This window comes from Simochromis diagramma, unplaced genomic scaffold, assembly GCF_900408965.1.
Source record: "Simochromis diagramma unplaced genomic scaffold, fSimDia1.1 OVJJ01000321.1, whole genome shotgun sequence".
NCBI lineage: Eukaryota > Metazoa > Chordata > Actinopteri > Cichliformes > Cichlidae > Simochromis > Simochromis diagramma.
Genome location: NW_024386772.1, coordinates 1,791,239 through 1,810,084, shown reverse-complemented (window position 1 = coordinate 1,810,084; position 18,846 = coordinate 1,791,239). Strand labels below are relative to the sequence as shown.

Sequence of the window (18,846 nt, the reverse complement as noted above, 5' to 3'; positions counted from 1 at the left end):
GTGATTCTTAGCTGCCTGTGATAGGTTGACCCTGCATTTCACCTTGTGACAGCTGAGACAGGCTCCAACCTCACTGCGACCCTGCGAAAGAGGACGGATGGATGGAAAATATATCTAACTTTACAAGAGACGAGATTTGTTTGTTGTATATGTGTCTTTCTGGCTGCTGTTGCAACCAAATTTCACCTTGTGGGACAATTAAAGGATTATTCTATTCTAAGAGACAAGATATAAAAATATAAATCATTTCCAAACAACAGCATTGTGAAAAATGCATCGCTCAAAGAAAGATAGGAGGCACGACTTCCAGCTCAAAGACGGACAAAAGTAACCTCAAAGTCATATAAATTTGCAAAACGTGTTAATTTAAATAATAAATAAATTACAAACATATTTCCAAAAGATCTTTTTTTATCTGGTTGTTAAAAGGACATGAAAAAATGAGGCATATTTAAAGTATACTGAGCGAAACATCACTGTATACCTGGAGAAGCTACTTGTTTCCCACACATCAAACAGGTACGTTAACAGCAAGTATGTTTGGGATTCATTTTAGCACTCTATTTATTTATTTAATTTTCTTAAAGTTTGTTTTCTGCTTCTCCCGTCTCAGCCCAACAGCTGGCTTGGCCCAGACCTCGTCCTGCGGTTATTCTGCTCCAGTTATGAACCTGAAGGTTACGCTGAAGCATGAAGTGTGCGAAGAACCGGTTCGCTGAGCTGAACAAGGTCCCACTCAGACCAATAACTTGTAAGTGGATTCTCATACACACCCAGTGGTTCGGACATGCCCCACTTCAGGAGGCAGAAAAGAATTTGACTTAAAGATTCACGTCAGCATCAAAGTTACAGGTTCATGCACCAGTGGGACTCACCCCACAGTTTGAGAACCACTGCTACAAGGCATGCTTTACATCCAGAAATGTAGCTAACCTGACATTATTCTGGGATTCGGAGGGTCCAGTTTAACGGTGTGAAAAGTGTGTCTCCATAAAGGAAAAGTTTTCTGTGAGGAAAACCCACACAAAGCCCTGGCTTCATCCAGGGTGAAGCTGTGACAGCAGCAGATTACTGCCTCTGTAATGCCGGGGTGTCCACACACTTTGGCTTTGTTATACATACTGAGCAGGACAAATGTGTTAGTGCTCCCTGGTGGATAAAGCGCATTACAACAACACTGCGTATAAATTACCTCGAACAAATGGAAATTTCTGTACAGTACTACACTACTGTGTGTGTGTGTGTGTGTGTGTGTGTGTGTGTGTGTGTGTGTGTGTGTGTGTGTGTTCATAGCCCATCTTAGATGGAGTAAAATGAGCCAGGCTCTGATGTGTACTTGAACATTGTACAACATTTATGTTAGAGTATATAAAGACTGTAAATGTGCACACACTGCCATCGATGCGTTCTCTGCGTGCACTGATTAAAAGCTTATAGTTTAAGGGACGAGCACATTCCTGATGGGAAGGAAACGGTGGGCACTGACTCCGCCTGTCCCAGAGAATATTTCAAGGGCAAACCTGTTGATGCGATCTGCGGCAGGGCAGACAGGAGGCAAGACGGGGAGCGAGCGAGCGGGTGGGAAGGCAAAAAATAAAAATGAATGAGTTGACAAACGAATGGGTCCCAGGGAAGCGTGAGGAGAGATGATGCATTAATCTGTGGTGGTTGAAAAAGGGGGGATGTTGTAGAGTTGTAGGGCAGCCAGTACTCAAAGAGCAGAGGGAGGGAAATAAACGGGAGGGGTGGAGGGAAGGGAAGAGAGAGACGGGAGGGAGAGCGAGAGGATAAATCCTTACTACATAATGATTAGAGCTCACAAGCCCTTCCTGTGACATGGAGTGTAGGAGTCAGGATTACAGCCGGCCAGAGAAGCCAGAGTGAAAGCTCTGCTGATGGGCGAAGGAGGGGCACAGGTAGGAACAGCCCAAAAAACAACAAGGCATACAGGACAACAAGTGCAGCCAACTGAAGGCTAGAGCAAGCAAGGTGCGCTTGGAGAAAGGTCACGAGGAAGATCCAAGAATTTCCAAACTCCAGCAGTTTGCATCTGCACCTCTGTTCCGGCCATCTGTCGCCGGCCGCCGACGGCCTCGTCCCGGGCAGCTGGATCATTTCTCAGAGCCTTATTTTGATGGAGTGGCAGTAAAAGTACCGCTCGCACCAGAGGAGGACGAAGGAGGGAGTCTGGGAAATGAAGAGAAGGGTCACCCTGCAGGACCTGCGATAGATGGGGACACGCGATGCGGACAGGTGTCAGAGACGGAGTAGATCTGCGTCTTCACGAACCGGGCAGTGACGATCAAGGACGCGGGTGACGAGCTGAAGGTTGAGGATTTCTTTTGGCGCAAGTTTCTGGCAGCTTTGTTAGTTTTTTCTTTTTCCCAGAGACTCACTTTCCAGCCAAGAGAGGAATTATCTTTCCCCCAGAGGTGCGCGGCTGGTGAAGACTTTAAAAAGGCTACTGCTTCACACAGATATGCACACTCGCGGGTTTCTCCTAAATTCCTCCTCAGTTTCTCCTCCTGGGACACATTACCTGAAAACAGTCTTCAGAGGTGTCCCTGTCAACAAGTTGGAAAACTAAACCAAAAGCGCATCCGTGGACGGCTGAGATTATATCAACTTGCTTTGCTTCTCCTTTTCCTCCTCTGGCACCTGTTCACCTTGATCTCCCTCCGTCACTCCATCTATCCTCCTCCTGCTCCTCTTCTTCCCCCCCCCTCCCTTTTACCAGCGAGTGATAATGTGACCTTCTGCCAAAGTGCTGGAAACCATGCCACCGTCGCAGCGGGCTCCTCTGTTGCTGCTACTGAAATAGACTCAAACAAGTGCAGGGAGAGGAAGAGCGAAAGGGGGAGGGAGATACGAAGGAGGGAGGAGGAGGAGAAGACGAGGGCCAAAGGGGAGAGAAAGGAGAGGAGGAGAAGGAGGGGAAAAAAAGAAAACGGGGAACAGGACGGCTGAAGCTGCACACACGGCATGAGTGGTGACGAGCCTGGGCTGGATGTGGATTGCCAACACAGGTAAGATCACCTTCGTCGATCACATTATTTAGGCACCGGCGTGCTCCGATCAGCTTGCAGTCACTCCTGGTTAAGTATGGAAATGCTTTCTGCTTCTTTGGAGTAGTTTTGTTTGTAGTTTTGTTGAGCAGAGTTTCCTCCTCCTGCTGCTTTCTGCTTTGGGTCAATAGCAGAATTATCAGAGCGCAGAGGGGATCAGATCAGAGGGGGTACTCGACAGCATCCTTGTCAGAGGGATCAGACGACACGCTGCGCGGGGCTTTTTCCGCCTCTTGTAGGTGGCAGTAACTGTTGCTTTAACTCACCGAGCTGCTGGGAGGGGGGGGATTAAGCAGAGTGGATCGATGCGTCATTGTAAACAGTTAGAGCAGCTGAGAGGGCCTTTTGATACACGCCCGCCGGACTTGAGATACCACTGCTGCAGGGGAAATTGAACTGCCACTGAAGAGTGACTTCACAGGATGTGAGAAAATGTGTGCTTGCTCCAATTACCGAAGGATTCGTTCTAGCGGTTTGGCTCCAGGAAGACGCGGCGCCTTCGAATCAAATCTTGTGGCTCGAAATTAGAGATTTATTCAGAAGTTAGCCAAGAAAATTTGTCCCACTCAGACCAATAAATACAAGGAAAACAATGCTGCTGATAAAACAAACATGGAACAAACTATATTTTATCTGACATGTGCCCCAGGATCACTAACACCATCAGCTCCACAATGTAATAGTGTCAAGACGCATGTCTGCAGCAGGAACTCAACACACAGGCAGGAGTCCATCCGGAACAAACGGCCACATTATCCATCCCTGAGTGAATAACTGACGGACGTCTCTTTAGCTCAGAGTAACAGATTCTTCTGTCACAGGCCTTAAACACGACTCAAGTCGTTTTATTTTAATGCGTGGACAGAAACTGAATATGAAAAAGGGGCTTTGACGGTGAAGAGGTCAGAGGAAGGGAGGCAGTTTAAATGAGAGGCGACGGTGAGGGGGGGAATCCGCGGGGACGTTCTGCCGAGCTGGACGCGACTTCTTTGAGAGCCGAGGCTGCTGCTGTCCGGACACCACAGCCACGAAGGATGGCTGGTGACACAGACTGACTTTAATCTGTTTTTAAGGCTCACACAGGTTATTAAACGCCTACAGAAACCTGTGGAACAGTGTTTCCTGTACAGGGGCCAGACTCAGACTACAGCATGTTTGTCTGTGTTTGTGTGACCGAGACACTTTCACTGCATGCGTGATGTGATCGGGAATTACAAAAGGAACACTACGCTGAATTAGATAAGAAAACAGAGGACGAGGTCACACAAACTCATCGGCAAAGGTTTTAATGAGCTTATAGATCACGGGAACAAAAGCCTGTTTTTTCCATAGACTTCTACACAATCCAAGCCAGAGGAGACGCCCTCTGCTGGCTGCCACAAGGAATGCACATTTAAGCCACTTCCCCACTGGTTTCACTTTTCAAACCTGGAAATGATGCCTGTCATTTAAATGCACACACAGCCACACACGTCCAGACCAGAAAATATACTCATTTAAGAATTCTGGCTTCTAAAATTAACCAGTTTAACAGGGATTAGATAAGAAGTGGGCATAATTTCCACTTTGGCACGCAGTTACTTTGGTTTGAGATCCATTAGGAAGAAAATGAGTCTGCTTTATGTCCCTTTTCATAGTTTGCAGATGTCCTCTTATTTATCAGGCTCTAAATTTGGGTCTTATGTTTCCTCGTGGGCTTTTATGCAATTAAAGAGTTTTCATTTACACTGCCTATAGAAGTAAACGCTCCAAGAATTCATTTATTTTGAATCAAACCTAAGATTCATGCGATGTTGGAGTGAGGATGAAACGTCTTCGGTTAATCGTGGTTATTTGTTGTAAAATCGCAGGTCCACAGGTGGAGGTAAAAGTCTGTTTTTCCTGCAGTCAGAGCAGAGTGGGAGTGGGGGGTGGTGAGAGTGTGTGACAGTGCAGCAGCAGTTAGGCAGGTGAAAAATGGCTGTTCATTATGTTATACCAACCATATCCCAGTTTCAGTAATTGGGTGCGTGTATGTGAGTTCAGTACAGACAGCCTGTACGTACATGCGCACCAGAAACCAACCGGAGGATCCTCAGCCCATCGCACAACATGATGCAATCTCACTACATCACACACACACCTGCCCTTCAACACACGTGAGGACCTTGCCTAACTCAATAAATGGTTACGAGGGTTTTTACTATGATCGTCACTCTGCCGGCTGCACCAAAAACACGCTCAGCAGCAAATATGTCTGACTTATTAAACACTATCAGTTACAGGTTGTCAGGGAGGATCAGCCTTCATGTTAGCAGACACTGAACGAACCTTACAGCAGCACCAGGCAGCTGTAACGACTTCAAACATTACAGGGAAGGTTCTTATATGAATCTGTGGTCATGTAAGGCACACAGTCAGACAAGAGGGTGACAGCTGGTAATATCATTTTTAATTGTGAATCATGCAAAGCTTTTCTAAAGAGTCTAAGACTGAAATGCAAAGTTCATTTCTACAGTTGTGAAGTGTTTGCAGACAAATTGGCGTCTTCCAAGCAAACTACTGACCCCCACAGCAACATAGCAGCAACCAAAGAACGATGCTGGAGTCAGAAACCAGTTGTGGAATCCACATGTTTTCCAGGGGTTATTATGGGGATGACCCCTGCAGAAAGCAGCTGTTGACCCCATGAGGCCTGTGTGAATGAGGCTTTAGCAGCCGAGTAAGGAGAGGCCTGGCCAGCTGCACTTAAGTATGTGAAGCAGTTGATTATCAGCTGATAAAACATCAACCAGTGAGTGAAGAAATCTCTTCCCCTGTGCTGATGCTGTGCCTGGACCAGCCTGAGTATGGTAATTAAAATGGATGCAGCATTGTTGCTCTTTTTATAATTGAAACAATATTAAAAGCAACGAACGCCGTCATCCTTCGCAGCGCTGGATCTCAGTGAGCGCAGAGACTGACAGCGAGAAAAGCAACAGCAGCTACACAAACACCAGTTTAACAACCATTCCTGTAGCCTTGAGTTACTGAGCTCTTCAACTGCAGAGCTAAATTATATCGTCACGCAAGCCTCGCATGCTCGCAGCCTGCAGCCTGCGGGCAGACTGACAAACAACCTCCGGGTTGGTATCACACAGACACGGGCTGATTTGTCAGCTGTCCGGATCTCCCATCTCACGCTCGGAGCCGATCTGCTTAATCAAATGTTAAAGACACAAAACCTCACCCATCTTCACGTCTCTGCAAAGCGAGAGGCGAGGGAGGGGAGGAAGACGGGAAGAGGAGAATGATGATTGAGAGAGCAGACCCCCAAAAAAAAAGAAAAAGAAGAAGACATAAAACAGAAACGCCAGTCGGCTCGCCCGCACGGGGAACGGGTTGAAATGGAAACTGCTCTGATTGACGGCCGGTTACAAGCATCCCAGACAGTAAAACATTTACTGCAGAGGAGGGAAGGAGGTTACAGGATATCAGATCAATCTATCCAAGGTCATCAGAGACGAGGGTAGATTTAACTCGGGCATCATCCCTAAACCTTCTCTCGACAATCTCTAAAACCCGTACGGGTCACCGTTAAACGTTCAAACGCAGATCTGTGCTGCGACGCCGGGCAAGAAGAAGTTCTCAGGGCGCTGTCATACTGCACAGCCTGCGTGGTGAAACCTCAAAATCCGGGCAGAATGAGGCTTGCAGGCTATGCTGCTCTCTTCTCGAGTTTATGGCTGCACTCACGGGCACAACAGAGACTCGGGGCCCATTTATATTCATGGCGCAGCGCCGCTTGCACCTCGTCTAACGTCCTGTCCCTGTTGAGAAGGAAAACTGACACGCCGTGGGGTTGGGAGGGCGGTGGAGGGGGGGCTTTCTTTGCCTCTCCTTTCCTTGTCATTCTTCTGCCTCTTGTGGATCCTGACACCAACCTGAGCGTTTGTGCATGTGTGACGCGTGTGGGTGCATGTGCGCTGTGTAGTACGGGAAATTGATTAAGCTAATCGCTTTCTATTCACAGCTGCGTGTGTCCCGCTTAATTTTTCACAATTATCCCTGAGCGGGTGACGCGGTGGGAGGGCGTCTCGATGAGGGATGATGACAGCGATAACCTTAGAAGGAGGGTCTGGAAAGCGAGGGAGGCCGGTGAGACGACGTCCAAGCAGAAAGCTGCGTTTAAAGAAATCGGGCTGAAGCGTTTCCACTGCCGTCTAACAAAAAGTGACACGCAGCGTCCTGGTGGTTCGGCAGCTTGTGATGACGACGTGGTTGGGGCTTTGTCACGTGTCTCCTCCTCCTCTGTCCTTCTTGTCACTCTCAGCGTCACCTAACAAAGTCAAACTGCTCAACAGAGCAAAAAAGGCACAACTCGTGACTTCCTGAGAGATAAAGAATTGTTTTTTACTTTTCTGGAGGCTGTTTATTGTTGCAAAAATCAATACGCCATCTCCGGAGAAAACCATAAAAGCCAGAGTTGTTTATGACATGCTCCGATTGCTTTCCATGGAGTGGTTTTACATGTTTGAGCTGCGATTAGAGGCACTGAGGCTGTACCTCTCACTACCTTTTCACAGATTCTGACAAATCGAAAGCTCGTGCAGTCATCCAGACAGCAAAAGAAAACCATCTCTTTGTCGGCTTCCTTTGACATTAAATTTCTCCCACGTATCCTTTCAATAACCAATTAATAACACTTAGTGTCCTGCAGAGTGTTTTTGCAAAGCTCCAGCTCATTCTGTTTTTTTGTGTGGATACTTGGTAAACATGACAGATGTTTTTCTTTGGAGTCCGAACCCGAGCAGAAAGTCAACACTGATGTGCTGAACGCAGCTCAGACTGGGTGATGATGCAGATGTGCGTCTGCTGGATGTGTTGAACTTTCACAGCATGCTACACGTGGAGACATCGAGGGCCAAACAAGTGTTTTTGTTATGTCCTGGTAGCTGATCCGAACCAGCAGGTCGAGTACATCCTCTGCTGGGCAGGGTTCGGTTTATGTCTGTGAGCTGTTACAACTGCCCAAAAAAATGCAAATGTTCTATTATTATTCTAATATTTCTACTATCTATGCAGTGTTTTTGCTCTAGTGACCTTCAAGTCATCTCGAACCAGAACAAACACGGTGAAGACAGATGACACTTTCCGAATTTAACGTGACCCTGTGATGCAGCTGGATTCTTACAAGCATGCTATCCGGTCGTTAAGTGATGACGTGACGAATCCTACTTCCGGGCCTAAAGTAGTCTGCGTTTAATATGGCTTTTGTGTTGTTAACATGTTTAATGTTTTGTATTTTCTTCTATTTGATCTCAAAAAGCTCCTAAAACAGTCAGTGATCACTGTTGACCTCCCTCGGCTTTTATTACCGCTAATCATTTATTTAAGCTCAATTTTAAAACCTTACGATGTAACTACAGCCCAGCCCATGCAGCAGTATATGAATGACTAACCTCGTATTGTGGAGGGATTATCTCAGTTGTTCTCCTGGCTGAAGTTTGGTCCTTTTACAGCATCCTGCCATGCGATTACATTTGTTCCTGACCACCGAGAACACTCACGTTAACTTTTATCGAGTGGGAAAAAAGTTAGCTTGTTTATATTATGCTAACATAGCTGTGTCGCTAGCGGTCACGTAGCACATCATTATATAGCAGCTAGCCCAACTTCAGTAACCCTACAAACGTCACTGCTGTTTAGTTTTCTGTCTTCATTTATGCTGGAAGTGATAACAGAGCTGTACGTTTTAATTTGTTTCCAAAACCCCGCAGTCAGGACATGCTATATTGTATTTAGATAGAAGCTAGCGAGCTAACTCCCTGCTAACTTCTAACTCCGTTAAATGTCATAAATTCCGTTTTCATGGATGCCTGGATGTTAAACTCAATTGTTACACCTGGTAGAGCAGAACGCTGATCATTTTATTAAAGATGAAAGACTTTAGACAGTTTTTCAACTCTCAGTAATGCCATAGTGATCGTTTGATATATGGACCTGCAGCGGAGTTTAGGTCCAGACACGGCTAGTGCCGTCAGACTGAACGACCGGATAAGTAATGCTATTCTTGCACCAGCAGCACAGACATGGTGCAAAGGCTGACTCTTACCAAATGGCGAACAAGCCTCGTCTGCATCCTCATTTATGGTTTACATGTAAATACAACAATGACATGAAGTCCTCGAACCATGTTTAAGTTGTATTAGCTCACCAAATGACTGAAAATCTGTTTGCTTGAAGTAAAACCCACGTATGCATTTAATGACTGAGCTCTGAATCCAGGGAGAAAAAACTAAACCAGTTTGCTGTCCAAGAATCAGCATCTGTGTGAAAGCCTTTGACAGATCCTGAAGATTATCCCCGAAACCAGCACAATGTTTCTATACGGCGATGTTGCTGAAGAGTTTTTCAAATATAATATTTCAATTCTATCTTTAGTACAAAGTAAATTGGTTTAAAATTGGTATTTCAAAGCCTCCGCACACAAAAATCAATACGGTCTTGCCAGCTTTATGCCTCTGTGGGTGTGTGATTTGGAAGAACTGACTTATGTTGCGTTTATCTTGCACATTCCTGCTTTACACACAAAATAGGAAAGGAGAGAAAGACTGCACAGGCCACACACACACACAGATTAAAAACAAAGTGATATGCTCATATGTGGATTAGAGCGTGTGTGTGTGTGTGTGTGTGTGTGTGTGTGTGTGTCAGAGGTCAGCTGTATTTGTGTGCAGCCACTATATCAACTGGGAGAGCAGGTTGGTGACAGCTGGTGACACCGGTGGCAGGGGTGGAGGGGGGGTGGTCTGGTTCTGCATGGGCAACCCCAGTTTCAGCTTAACCAGGGTCTTACACTGATCCCTGCTTTACATACGGCTGCACATGAGGCCGAGTGCGGGGTCCGCCAAAGCCTGACAGAGGACGCTTCCGCCGCCCTCCGTGTTACCTGCCGCCGCGGGTTTACAGCCAGGTCAGCCCGCAGGGTCAGAGTAGGAGTATGGATATCAGCGTGTGATGTCGCGCCCCGTAAGCCTTCGCCAAACATCCGCCCATGTGTTAAAGGCAAAATGGATTACATTTGCATTGCCATTGTAATCTTCAGCCTCGCAGAGATTATTACCCTCAAAACGCGTCACAATCTGTTCGATTTCACTACGCGCTGTGCTGACGAAGACAACACCAGGTGATGAAGTGTCCCCTGACGATATATGTGCCAAAGCAAAGAGGAGAGATATATATCAAACATCTGTCCAATGACGAGCAAACACGTGGCCTCTGTCCTTGGGGATTTTTCCCCCCACTTTGGAGTAAATGATGATCTTTTCTCGACTATGGTTGATCCATTTATTGCACGACCAAAATACGGAGTCTTTTCTTTTTATAGGTTTAATGCAAAAGGCTCAAGCTGGGCGATGACCTGATCAAGGTTATACGACACTTGCTGCAGAGGGAGCGCTGCTTTATCGCTACGTGAGGTTTCAAAGATGGAACTGTAATAAAAGCCGGCTACATAGCTTTCCATCTGCTGTGGCATTTAAAACCTGCTGATCGTGGCCCCTCTGATGCTACAGAGTCAGAAAATCCAACTGTTCAGTTCTGCTCCATCTCCCTCCTGAATATTTAAATCCTTTAATGCAAAGAGATACCAGCAGCCGCCTGACTACTCCCCTCTCCCACCCCAGAACCTTTGTTCAGAGACGACAGTAAAAATCTCACCAGATTTATGAGGACTTTACCTAGACAGGTTTTCACCCTGTGGCAGATCAATCACTCGTAGTGCAGAGTTCCAGTAGAGGCGTGCGCGTCTTAAATATGTCTGCAGTGCCGGCGGCAGAGGCGAAGTCAAAGGGTCCGCGACAGAAACTAATATCACCGAGTGAGTCTGTTTGATGCGTCTCTGTCTCCAGAGGTCACGTGAAACAGATTCATTGCTATTGGTTTGGACTTCAAAGCCTCCACTGGGGTTTCACTTTGGGTGCATTTCAGCAGGAAACCCTGGTGGACCTCGACTTGGTCTTTTTCACGGGGCTGGCTGCCGTTTATCACACGGCCACGATACACGACCCCATCCCATAAAGACCAGAGCCGTAAATCAACAGGCAGATTTAGGGGGGACCCTGCCCCTCTGCTGACGAGTCTGTCGCTGCAGAAAATGAAAATCCTGGCCTTCGTGGAAACGGAGCCATATTTTGTACAAATGAGCACAAAAACATGATATGGATTATGCATTTTGTTAACTTTATTTCTCACTTCATAAGAGCCACACAGTTTTGTTTTGTTTTATTTATTGCAGTGCTGCAAGTCCTTACGCAAGCAATTTGGCAACACCTCTGGGCAGTTACTTGGAGGGGAAAACACCTGTAACATGGATTTTAAACCCCAGAAGCAAATAGATGAATGATAACTGAGATACTCTCTTAATTTTGGTGCGTCTGTGTTGTATTTTCATCACCTATTTGCTCATGAATGCAGAGATGGAGCCTCTAACAGCTGATATCCTATTTTGTAAATACGCTATGATGAATGGTAAACACTGTATATGTTTCACAAATGATTGCATGCTCTGCTAAACAGGGTCATTTGTGGGCTGCTAATTTGTGCATTAAATTAATTTTTGAATCATATGATTACGAGCATCGAGTAAGCAGGTGGTGCAGTTTCTGCCCAGCATGCACCACAAAGCTCCTCCCACCAACAACAGCAATAATAAAAAACAAACTTTAAAGAAAAAAAAAAAAAGAGTTAAAATGTTGATTTTAAGCCCTCTCATTTTTTTGGAGTTGCACATCACTGCAGGTTCTGAGTCCTCCACGAGAACACTGAACAAATTCTGTTCTGATTCTTGTTATCAATATACTGATCAAAACAAAATACAGATAAGATCCTCATCTATGTATTTACTAAAATAATAAATACAGAAATATTCACAGCCTTATGACCGTGATCCACAAACGTCACAGCATCATCACTGGCTAACTGCAGATTGGCTTGTTGGGGGTCAATCGGCAGCACAGCAGCTATCTGCGTTATTACACTCGACATAAACAAGTCCAGCATGATCCAACAGAAAAACTCCACTTTATCAAATTATGTTTGCATAAAGCAGTCACAGCAGGTGAAGATGGCTGTTTTCAGGCCATTTTGTCAGATGTCTAACACTTCGTCACTGCTGATGTGGCATTTGCAGTCAGAGTCCCTGCAGCGACGAGCACCTGCCTCAGGAGATATGGTAATTCAAACATCCACAGTTCCTTTGTTAACCGGTTTTGTCTTTAATTTATTCTCAGTCGCCTCCATTGCTTTATCTACACATTTCTTTTCACTCTTCCATAAAGGTGGCCAGTTACGCACATGCTTCAGTGAAGCTTCAGTGAAACTGAGAGGCCGTGAATCTTAATCTTTGTGGCACAAGTCAAAGTTCTGATTAATATCAAACAATCCACTGATTTTAGCATTAATCTGTAGTTTCACGATTGATCTTCTAAACAAACGAGCCTAAAGAGAACCAAATTAAATAAGCACGATTAGAAAGGATGAAAAAAGACAAGAGATTTAACAAACACACTCGAGGAGACTGAAAAACCAAACAAAAAGATGTTTCCTGCACGCTAGGATGAACACAAATTGTGCAGCTTGAGGGCAGCGAGCAGTTACAGCCCGTTTTTGCACAATAATTAATTTGATTTGATATTTCCAAGGTTAGTTGCATAAATGTACTTGTTGTTTATGCTATTTATTAAATTCAGCTTCGGCTTTAGTGTCATAACGTGTGCAATTTTACATCATGTTTATTTGAAGATAAAGGTTCACAGAAAGGTCTCACTGAATAAACATATATTATTATTATTAGTCCTAGACCTTTAGGTCACAACAAGCCTAAAGATCGGTCGCTCAGCAACAGGGAGGTGCAAGTTCAGGTGGTCGCCCATGGACACAGCACCACAGACGGAGTCGTGAGCTCCGGCTCAGGCCTGTGGTGGAGGTGAGGCCAGTCTGACCAGCACGCCGACCTCAGGCTTGCTGGTCAGACCGGCCGACAGTCTGGGAGGATTCCCACTCCTGCTCGTGCACCGCCGACCACGCCCCACCACAGAGTCCAATAAGATCAGACTTGGTAACCTTGTTAAAGTGGCTGGTAAGACTTCAGGGAGGTCTCAGGTCCAGCTTGCGGACTTTTATAACAGGCAGGTGCTGAGGAAGGCGACCTCTGTCATCCTCTCTTAAACGACTTTCAGCTGCTTCCTTCAGGTTGTCGGTATAAAGTGCCGTTTATACCTGCTGCTATCATCGTGCTTAATAACACTAAACCATGTTCTCTTTCTTTTGGTGTTGTTTGATGTGTGGACATACTGCAACTCAATTTCCAACTGGGGACAATAAAGTGACCACTGAGTGCATTCACATATAAGGCACAACAGTGCTGCTATATGATCAGTTACAAACATGGTTCAGTCTACTGGCAGCAAATATGTGGTTTGCAGTTTAAGCTGCTTCGAGTGGCCTGCAAAACTCAAACATGCTGTTAAACAATTGGTGACCTATTTTATAATAAATAAACTTTATAAAGTTTACTGACTATAAAATCTCACCCATTATTAGAACGGACTATAAATATAATTGTGGACACTGTGAACAAGCGAACCACTGCCAAGCTCTACTTAGAGGTCAATTTTTATTATTGTTAATTCATTTTGAAAAAGGACCACGTACAATAAACATTCAATGCATTGTACCAGAGTTAGCAGGTCAGATGCACAAGATCATCAATTACATTTATCTGAATCTCATCATTATTTGAATACATGAGTAAAAAAGTGTAGAACAGCTGAATACAGCACAGTCTAATATTTGTTATCTGGTAAACTGCAGCTGAGGAACTGGTGTTGGTTTGTTAATTAACTCAAGCGCCAGACGATGTGGAGCCGTGCCAGACTCGGTCCCACGGAAACAAAGAGCAGTTATTGTCTTAATGTGTTTGAATACAACTCTAACAGAGCTAACAGTGTATTTACTGCCATGCTGTGGTTTTTCAGTGGCCTATAATTAATGATATAAGCTGTTTAACTGGAGCAGCTTAGAGCAGCCAACAGTCAGAGAGAAACTACAAACTGAGGACAGGATTTGGCACAGACTCGGTCTGTCTTAGCTTTTCTGTATTCTGTGTAAAAGTACACAGATCAGAAAGGGATAGGAAACCTTGAGTCTGATTCAAAGGTTCGGTCAGGACCTGCACAGCGGTCTTAGTGGTAGGCTGTCCTGGGTCACAGATATATCCAGAGATCTGGCTCCAGATATTTAGTTTATTTGAGATCAGTCAGAAGATATCGAGGATTGATCACATTTAGCAAAGCTCGCGCTGTAGAACGTCTGACTGCAGTACAGCCTGTATAGGAAATGTTTACAAAAACACTTTTCATTTGGGCTCCAACCAAAAAACGCGGACACTCGCCAACTATGTCATACCGTGGATATTTTTAGATGCCGATGTTTTTCCTTTTTTTGCCTCTCACCTCACCCCGCTCCCACTGTACTTATGAGGATGATGATTCTACAGATTAGTTAAATGGGTGCAGATTTAAAGAGATTAGCGTGGCTGTATTTTTTAATCAGAGATTAGTTCAACATATTCATACAGGTGTAATCATCTGGTGGTAAATGAGTCCTGACTCTTTGTAACAGAGAAGGTCAAACTGTGGCTTGTGTTTGCTGGGTGGTTGCATTTATTAAATTCTATTAAAGAAACCTCTTTCAAGCCTGGAAAGCACCGATCCTGTCTGCAGGATACCCACAGCGAGCAGTGACGTAGACCAAACTGAGAAAAAACAGAAAGCTCAAAAGCTGCGACACACTTCCAACATTTCTGAAGTTTTTTGAAGATTTTGTTTTCGTAGTTCTGGAGTGAAACATGTTCCTACAGTCCCCGACAAGATTAGCAAGCTAAGGTACATCCAATAAACTGGGAACGCTCTATTCCTGTACAGTAATACTTACATTTAAACAGTTAAAGCCGAAGATGAAATAAAGATGTGGATTTCCTGACCGGTTAGCGAGCAGTTGCAGGGTGATGGTGCTGCACTAAAAACCTCCCTGTGAGTTGTCGTGGTTTCCATGAAAGATTTCAATTTGTCTGCAAACGCTCGCCAACTAACGGGGTAGTCAAACTTTCCAAAGGTTAAAAAATGTGAAGAAAAAACACCTTCAAAGTAAAAGTTATTTATTTACCTCTAAAATTATATATATATGTATATGAATAGATGCTGATGAAGATTGGCTTTTACTTAAGAAATGAGTAAGAAATAAATAAATAAAAGATATTTTACTTTTCATGCCAAGACAAAAAGTTGTTGAACACACTTTAACCTGTGGTGGAATAATCTGACATCATTTATATCTATGCTATCTGGTTACCTTTAAAAAGTCTTGATTTGGAGTACCTACATCTCTTAGTTTCACTAAAAAGTCTCATTAATTAGCTCATTCTTTTTGATTTGGTGGATTGGCGCTCACTGATCACACCCAGGATATACCACTGATTTGATTTCATCTATAAAGTGATACTGTGATAAAGTGATTCAGTAAGAAGTTCTGCCTCTGCCGTGTCAAACTGAGCTCAGAGATTTATTTTATTTATTTTACTAAAAAGCTAATTATGTTCCTACAAACCTAGTGGACGTCTTCTTTCTTTGCTAAAGATGGTGTATTTCACTATTTTGGGAAGAACTGGTCACAAGAGGAACAATAGAGCTAATTTAAGTAGTGTTTGCCTACCCGGTGCAACGATAGGGAAGCCCTAACGTTCATACGAGTCCCATAAAAGTCATAGATCTGCTTGATCATGGAGTTCTGACAGCGCTGGATCAAGAGGAAGCTGCTGGACTGTTATCAGCAGGTGAAACACAGACGCAGCAGGCTGCGGATCCATGGATGAGTGTATTGATTAAGTAGCGGGAGACGGGACAGGTGCACATTGTTAAACAGCTGCAGCAGGGGTGTCGTGCCCAGAATATAAAGGGAGTCATTAAACACTGCACCACACTTCTCACCCAGATGTATTTACTGCTGCAGCTTCACGTTAATGAGCTGGATCAGGAATCACTTGGAGGACCTTTGCAGCATCTCATCGATAAATGGCAGGTTGTTTTCTTTCATGTGGTTTCATAACTCATATGGTCTATATCAGAGAAAACAGAGAGTGGACAACTTTGGAAGAATGGATGCAGTTTGCAGGATGCAAAGATGAGATTTCAATACCCACTGTGGGGCAGGACGGCTGTTGCAAAAGTAATTAAAGGGCACTGATTGCGCTAATCCTCATTGTCTGTCATGTGCACTGTTACAGTGGTGGATGCTCATATTAAACAAGGCCAAATTTCCAAATAATGAGGTCGGTGTATGCACAAATAATCCCTCTAAGCCAAAGGATCAGGCTTCAGGCTGCTCTAAACACTCTGTTTCAGACAGCTTCTTTTTTACTTGTGTCTTTGTATGTTGCCACAGATGGGGGATCTCCTTATGTGGTCATTCTTTGGCTGTGAGATGCCCCACCCACCAGCTGTTCAAGCTCTTTGTTTGCAAGGAGCAGCCAATCAGAAGAAAGCTGGGTCAAAAGGAGAGGAAGGGAGATGCCAGAGGTGCTTGTTGAACCTTCCACCCCCTCATAAGAAAATTAAGGATTACTTAGAGTCCAACAATAAAAATCTGAACCTGGAAATGAACAAAACAGGTTCCCTCCAATATGACAAAATGATATTTTTTAAAAATGTGAAAATAAACTGCTGCTTTTGGTTGAGACAGTGCTGAAAAAGGTGAAGGGTTCACATGGAAACATACACTGCATTAGAAGGGGAAATAAACCGCACTGTACAAGACTTCAATATGCATGAACCAGATGTACTCACATTCTCATCACCGAGTCTGTGTATGTGTCGCCGTGTGCAGAAAATCCAATTTGCCTTATCAGCAATACTCAATTTCTGGGAGCAGATAACATGTGTATGAGCTGAACATGCAGATGTGGATGTTTGCATTATTTACCTGTTCAACTTAACAAAATGTCCAAGTGTCAGCAGTGTGGAAGCACAACAGACTAAAAGTAAATAACGTCGTTGTACGATAGAGCCCCAGCAGCTATTTTTAATCAGTCTGCATTTCTCAGCTCGTTCAGTAAAGACACTGCTTCCTCCGTATGTCACCCACTAGAGGGGGATAAGCACATCTTAAATGTTTGTTAGTCAAACTCTAACTAACTGAGGACAGAGAATACCAACACTGTCGATTGGTGGGACGATACTGCCGATCGGCACCGTTTAACTTTGAAAGTTCGGTCTCTCGTCCGCTTTTTAAAATCTAATCTCTCATCAGATGTTAGATAATTCTCAGCGGTGGCCTGTTTACACAGTTCAGCTGTCAAAAGAAGAGGAAACAGGAAAGTGGCTGGTATGTGCTGCTCTGAAGCAACTTATTTAAGTCACGTTGCTTTTCCATAATCCCTTTGACAAGAACGGACTTTGGCGACAGCTTTCCAAGAGAGGCAGTAAGAAATAAATAGGACAGAGGAGTGTGTGTGCTTACATTAATCCTGTAATGGGGACTAACCTCCCAAACCATCATCTCTACGTGTAACCTTAAATATCTGACTTCTTGCATTCTTGCTGAAGAAAGTTTGCAATTAACAGGGAAAAGTTCGGGTTCTTCATGTGGGTATGGAATAACCGTTAATGTGCCGTCTGTACCATATGTACAGCATGCAGCGCTCCATGTTGTTATACTCTATATAGGTTAAACATACTGTGGTCTACTTTATTTATTTAATCTCACAGTACAAAGACAACATGTAAAACACTGAAAAGGAAAAGGTTTCCCTTTTTTTACGCAAATTTAAAGTTGGGACAAGTTATCTCACATATTTATGCAACTTGCAAGCAACGCATTAGAAACTGAGGAGCCCATCACTGTAGTTTAGAAAGAAACATGTTTCCCATTACAGCTGCAGGATTTCAGCTCTTCTTTTTTCTGAATCATAACACTGCAGATGTCTTTAGTGGGCCAATCATCATCTACCACCCAAATTTATTTACTACAGAGCTATCCACAAAGTACGAGGCCACCTCCACATGTTCAGGCATGGAAACCCTGATGCCATGAAGCTCCCAGCACACAGTTTGTATGCCGATGTTAATGCCTGAAGGCGTTTTAGAACTCTTTGCCAGCCGAGCGTTGGCCATTTAAATGCACTAACACACCTCAGCACTCTGTGTCACTGACCTGACTTGTTGCAGTAGTGCTATCATATCACAGCACCATGCTGAAACTCTGACCTGTTCATTCAGACATTTTTTAATTATGAAAGATCTTTCAAATCAATATTACATAAGCTAATAATAAATGAACTCCATGCTGACATAAGAACCAGCTCGTTTTCTGCTGAAATATTTAAATGTTATTAGATAACAATGGAGTACTTTCATAAGAAGCTTACATGCAGACGTAATCAAGTATAACTGGGCAGTGACTGGTTGCACTCTGTGGGTCACCAAGTACAGTATGACTCATTCTGAATCCAGTTTGCAGCAGCGTCATGACGCAAAAGGCAACCTGTCTCCGGCTCATGGCTCAAACTACAGTATGTACCTTGTGACTGCTTTGGAGCCGAAATTGTCTCTGCTTTGTAATAAATCTAAAATCTCTACGACCAATGGATGTCCACGGTGACTTTTGATCCTCAACATCTGAGTGGAGCCTGTATACACAGGAGCGGTTTGAGAGGATTTAGCCAAAGGACAGATGAAAATCCTCTTTCCTTTATGTATCAGTGCAG

At 44.2% G+C, this 18,846-nt stretch overlaps 1 protein-coding gene across 1 annotated transcript in view; it reads left to right on the top strand.

The window, feature by feature from the left end:
• Positions 1-1,190: 1,190 nt before the first annotated feature.
• The window catches only part of grin2ca (glutamate receptor, ionotropic, N-methyl D-aspartate 2Ca), a 71,840-nt gene continuing 54,184 nt past the window's right edge, over positions 1,191-18,846 (top strand). The window contains exon 1 of the mRNA XM_040039558.1: positions 1,191-3,026. The gene's annotated coding sequence lies outside the window, so the exon portion shown is untranslated. The remainder of the gene's footprint in view (positions 3,027-18,846) is intronic.